This window comes from Gastrolobium bilobum, unplaced genomic scaffold (assembly GCF_033153095.1).
Source record: "Gastrolobium bilobum isolate Gb01-03AN ecotype WA unplaced genomic scaffold, APGP_CSIRO_Gbil_v1 utg41676, whole genome shotgun sequence".
Classification (NCBI taxonomy): Eukaryota; Viridiplantae; Streptophyta; class Magnoliopsida; order Fabales; family Fabaceae; genus Gastrolobium; species Gastrolobium bilobum.
Genome location: NW_026897011.1, coordinates 1 through 6,261, shown reverse-complemented (window position 1 = coordinate 6,261; position 6,261 = coordinate 1). Strand labels below are relative to the sequence as shown.

Sequence of the window (6,261 nt, the reverse complement as noted above, 5' to 3'; positions counted from 1 at the left end):
GCAATTACCAAATTTTGTCAAAGTACATACGCTAAAGATCCTTGTGGGAACGATATAAGGGTCTCATATACGCCCTGTATTACTTGTTGTCGCGTATACTTGCGCGCTACTTGCATAACTGTTAGCAAGGCAACAAGTTTATGTAGCCGCTGCCGGGGATCCAATAGCGTACATTTGTAGAACTCAGTGTGATTGCAGTTCTGAATTAGTTTGATTCTTGTGCTGTTAATAATCTGATTTTTACATGTTTTATGTCATTCTGCTGTCATTTAATTTTTTTTTAGCTTATTGTTTCATAGCTGGTATTGTGTTTCTTAATTTTGTAGTTTCAGTTTTTTATTTTTACTCTTAGTTTCATTCTGTTAGTTTGGATAGATTGTTTCTGCGTTATAAATTTGTTTGGTTATAAACTGTTTTGGGACTTTTCTGTTTGCAGGTTCTTGTTTGTTTATTTTTAAAAAAATAAAAAAAATAAAAAACACAAAACTAAATGGTAATCTGAGTTGTTTTAGTTAGTCAGGTTTACCTGTTTTAGTTAAAAGGGTGCATGAGTGCAACTTCGCACCCGTTCTTAGATTCTTTTGATCCAGAACCTGAAAGGACATTTAGAGTTAGGAGAAGAGCCCAGAGGAAAATCCCAATTCCAGATTTTGTAGAGATGGAGGATTTAGGAAATGTAAATGGGAATGATGGGGTAGGAGGACCTGCAAGGATAGAGAACCCACTTATAATAGATGACAATGATAGGTCCATGATGGACTTCATCATACCTGTTTTGGATGAGTTAGATCCAAGCATTGCCCAACCTGTGAATGGAGTGCCCTTTAAGTTAGAGCCGGAGATGTTCACCATGCTCCAAAACATGGGGCAGTTCCATGGTCTGTTGATGGAAGACCCACACAAACACCTTAGGAATTTTATAGAAGTGGCCAACACTTTTAGGAATCCTAACATCTCAGATGATGTGATGAGGTTAAAGCTTTTCCCTCACTCACTGGCTGATAAAGCCAAAGAGTGGTTGAACTCCCTTCCATCCAACTCCATAACTAATTGGCACACACTTGCTGAAAAATTTATCATGAAATTTTTTCCATCCAACAAGATAGTGCAAACTAGATGTGACATCACCAACTTCATGCAGAAGGATGGTGAGACCTTAGTGGATGTGTGGGAGAGGTACAAACTCCTTCTTAAGCAAAGCCCCAACCATGGTTTGTCCTCTTGGGCAGTGTTACAGACCCTGTACAATGGACCGAATACTCAAAACAGAGCCTTAGAAAATTCTGCTGCTAATGGCATGTTTATGTCCATGTCCTTTAACCAAGCCCATGAGTTGTTAGAACAAATGACTCAAAATTATGCCCAATGGCCTGAAGAGTGAAATCTATAATGACCCAAAATGGTAAATCTTAATTAGAGATTTAATTTAAGGATTTAAATGCCATAATTAGGTTCAGTGAGTGATTCCGAGTATTTTGACTGTAATCATGAATATGTTATGAACAGTGCGTTCTGTCGGAGAATTAACAATCTTGTGAATTAACCGGTAGAGCTTAAATAAGCAAAATGATTTGAGAGACATAATTTGACAATTCTGACGACAAATATGAGTTCAGAATGAAAAATTGTATAGTCTGGCACTTTCCGTGAAAATCTCGTGAATAATGTTTCTACCGGGTATTTTGTACTGCTGTTGAGCAACCGGTAGAGTCCAGAAAATAAATAAATGATGGAATAAGAGTAAGAAAGTCCAATGTATGTTGTACAAGTCAAAATAGGCCCAATGATGATAAGTTTATATGTTTTGAGTTTCGTAAGTAAAAGACTGACAGTTAGTGGTTCACAGTGCATTTCGTTAAAAACGGTGCAGAAACCATACTGTGAATTATGAATATTGTTCCTTAGGAAATAAAAATTAATGTAAATAACTTTAGAAAAATAAAATATATTCGTAGCTTTAAGTTAAGTTTCGGGTAAATTTAAGTGAAATACGCGATAGAAAAACATCTGACAAAAGGGCCACATGTGCCTAAATAGCTTGGCCACTTAAATGAATCACTATTCATTGCAAAAATTCCTTCTTCTCTCTCTTGAAGGGCCGAGCTTCAGCCATGGAAAGGGGGGGGGGGTTAGGGTTTTGCTTGTTTTGTTGATTTCTTCTTGAATTCTCAACCAAATCTTATGACCCACCACTTGAAATTGATTAGGAACTACTCAAGGAATCCATTGCACCTATCCATTTGAGCTATAGTTGAGTGTGTGAAGAGTTATTCCTCCTCTTATTTTCGGATTACTATTCATTGGAGGAGAAAAAGTGGGTTTTTGATGGAGCTTTGATTGGAGGTTATTCTCTAGGCTTTGTACAAGTGATTAGAGGTAAGAAACCTCTATTTCTATGGTATTATTTTGTGATCTATGTTTTGAAAATTTGGAGCATGTTTTGAGTGGGAAATATTTGATGTTAGAAGGTGAAAATTATGATGGATTGTTGTTGGTTAGGAAGGATAGTGTTTAGTAAGCATCAACTTGTGATAAAAAAATTGAAAAGCCCTAGTGCACCTTTCCCCTAGGTTTCGGCCTTCATGGGTTATATAGGGTTCATCATGCAAATTTTTATTATATGTTTGAAAAGGTAAAATATGTTGGAATGTAGTGTAAATGGATGAATTGGTGGAAATGCCAAAGTTGGAAAAAAATCCTACAAATACTTGCTCTATGTTTCGAACTATAGGATGTTTAGGTGTATATATATATTGGTTACATTTTATTCTAATAAAATGTGTTGCATTTTAATGTACCCATGGATGAGTTAAGAAGTGAAATGACAGGAAAAATGGTTGAAGAATACCTTGAGTCCCTAAGGGTATGCCCGCGACTTAAAAGAAAATAGCGTGATTTATGTGGAAAATTCTTAAGGAAATGCTTGATTAAATTAAAGAACGTCAACGGGTATATAGAGGTCTAGACTTGTGTATTAGCATAGAATTGGCAAAAATATAAAGAAAGGAAAATAAACGATAAAATGTATGCTTATGAAATAATCATGGCATAGTATCATTTTATTGTTGCATTGTAAATTATTCTCTAGGTGTGCCTAGGGATTGAGAAGGATCGGAAATCTCTTGAAGCGATAAAAGTAACTTGTTCCACAAGTAAGCGTATTGGTAAAGCTTCAAGAGGTAAGCTCTATGTTTAAGGAGTCTTTTCCTGCTTGAGTGCTCCACCATAGTTAGTGGACTATGGTTGGACTCTATGACTGTATTGATACTCTGTATAGGTGCATTCATATAGAGTTATTTGATGATATGATATGATATGAAATGATCTGATACGACATGATATGATATGACTGGTTCTGATATAAATTCTGTATTGACTTCTGGTACACTGATGTCTTCTTAGGACTTTCCTGAGATTGACTATGTACACCTCTGAGATACTCTGGTTCCGCTTGGGGTCATCCCTTGGGAACACGTGCGTTGAATTCCGCTTGGGGTCATCCCATGGGAATTACAACGCACACCTCTGTTATGATATGGTTATATGTTCTGTTCTGTTATGATATTTGTTATATGTTGTATTGGTATACTCTGTATCTGACTTTCATGCAGGAGTGAGCTAGGGGTATGGAGAATTCTCTATAAACCTGGAGCTTACTGAGATTTGAAATCTTACCCCTCGTTGGGGCAACATTTTCATGTGCACAGATTTCCGGTGAGCCTTCGTTAGGCAGGGACACGACACGGGGCTGAGACGTTTGACGGATCAGTATTTTGAGTAGCTGTAGGCTACTAATCTTTTTGGAGTGTACCTATGTATTTCGTATTTCCGTAGTGATGGATCATTATGTTAGATCCTGTATTTTGTATATGGCCTGTATATGTCTTATACATGTCATTCAGTTGATGCATGTACCTTTTGTATTCAGGCATGTTGATATGACTATGTAGTATTCAGTTATGTTTCTGTATTGGACTGCATGCTGTTAGATTAGTGGCACGGAACCAAATTCTGCATGCGTCCATGGATGGGTATCTGATTATATTGCATGGCTGGTACTTCTAAATATGAATATTATTGAAACTGTCTATCAGGAACTCTTGGGAGTGGGATTGGAAAATTCCTAGTTGTCCGGTTTACAGAGGTTACTCTATCCGATTTTTGGTTATACTTTGTATGAAGCTAAGAAGAAAAAGAAAAAGTTAGCCCGTATTTCCGTAAGATAAGTCTTCCGCTGTATCTGTTTATATCATATGTATGTTAATTGAACCGGCTCGAGACGGGGATGTTACATTTATGGTATCAGAGCAGTTTCTCTAGGAGAGCCTGTGAAATAATGCATAAACTGTTCGGGTTATGATCTTCTTGAGTTTCTCTTGGAGTCCTATGATATGCATGTCTGATCACTGAGTGTGAGCGTAGCTAACTCATTCCTTTGTGGAAAATGTGCAGAATTATGGTTCGTCCAAGAAGGACTCCTGATCCTCCTATTGACCCGACAGATCGTATTCTAGCAGATTTGGCGAGACCCCGAATAAATCAGCGGGGAAATACTTCACAGCCAGATCCAATGATAACGGCCTTAACTGAGATGCAACAAAATATGGCTGCAGCTAGGCAGCGAGAGCTGGAAGTGATGATGAAAGCAAATCAAGACCTGTTAGAGGCTAATAGGTTGGCCAATCAAGAAATGATGGCAGCAAGTAGAATGGCAAATATTGAAATGATGAGATTACTCTTGGTTGAGGTGAGGGCTGGTGGGCGAGGTCCACAGCCACAGCCTTTGCAACAACCACAGCCACAGCCTGAGCCACAACCACAACAGCCTATTCCTCCTCCTCATAATCCCATTGTTGTGGAGGGTGAAGGAAATAATGATATGAATGAAGAATCTAGTCACAGGGGTGGTGTGGCACAGCTAGCCACTAATAGAGAGCAAAGAGAAAGAATGCTTAATGCCTTCTGAAAACATGCACCACCAAATTATAAAGGAGGCATTGATCCTATTGCTGCAATTCAGTGGTTAGAAGAATTAGATCGCATTTTTACTGTCATGGAGTGTGATGATCAGCAGAAATTGTTGTATGCTTCTTATATGTTGCAGAATGATGCAGCCGATTGGTGGAGAAATACCTGTCAACCCTTGGAATGTCAGGGTCATGCTATTACCTGGCCTTTATTTGAAAGGCAATTCTTGCTGAAATACTTTCCGGCTGAAGCCCGGATAAGGAAGAAGGGTGAATTTGAAGAACTAAAGCAGGGTCAGATGTCTATTGATGAATATCTGAATAAGTTTAATAAGCTGGCCAAATACTCTCATTTCCAGAGAGCTCCACCTACTGAGGATGATCTGGTATTTAAATTTCATAGAGGACTACATGATAATATTTCTGAAAAACTTGCAGGACACACTTTTGATACTTTTGCTGCACTCGTTAAAAAGTGTAAAAACATTCAAGAGTACTATAGAAGGAAGCATAAGGACCAATCTGCTCCTAATTCTGGTCCTAAAAACACTTCTGGGAATTCAAAAGGAAAAGGGATGCAGGTTAGACAGTCTGATGGTAAGTTCAAAAAGGCGGGAAATTCTAAGCCTGGAAATATTAAGTCTGCTTCTCTATGTGCTACATGTGGTAAAGTTCATGCAGGGGTTTGCAGAAAAGAGCAAAGACTGTGTTACAAATGTGGCCAACCTGGGCATTTTATTAGGGACTGTCCCTTTAATGGGGGACAGGTTTCTACTATTCAGGCTACTCCGGCTCCTATTATGGTTGAGGAACCATCTCTACCTCTCCCACCTCCAGTTGCCTGAGTATATGCAGTGACTCAGCAAGAGGCTGAGAGGTCAGCTAGTTTGGTGCGAGGTATGATTTCTATTCGTGATGAAATGCTTAGTGTTTTGTTTGATTCTGGTGCCACACATTCTTTTATTGCTGATTATGTAGCTGAAGCATTTGGTCTGCATGTGATAAAAATGAAAACTCCTATGCGTATTGTTACGGCTGTGGGAAGTGTTTTTAGTGAAGACTATGTTTGTGAAAATGTGAAAATGTGAAATTCAAGTATGATGGCAGGGAATATTCTGCCGATTTTATTGTATTACATCTTGCCTCGGTGAATTTAATTCTGGGGATGGATTGGTTGTCTAAGTACTGTGTGAAGATTGACTGCTGCAGTAAAACCATTTCTGTCTCATCTCATGATGAAGAAAGGGAGTCTCCTTATTTGTCTGTACTTCGGGTGGTAAAGGCCTTGAAGGCA

General features: G+C 38.4%; 1 non-coding gene across 1 annotated transcript; it reads right to left on the bottom strand.

The window, feature by feature from the left end:
- Window positions 1–1,109: 1,109 nt before the first annotated feature.
- LOC133303409 (small nucleolar RNA R71) lies at window positions 1,110–1,215 on the bottom strand. The gene has a single exon (XR_009750459.1). It is a non-coding gene; the product is annotated as a small nucleolar RNA R71 (small nucleolar RNA).
- Between the last annotated feature and the right edge of the window lie 5,046 nt (window positions 1,216–6,261).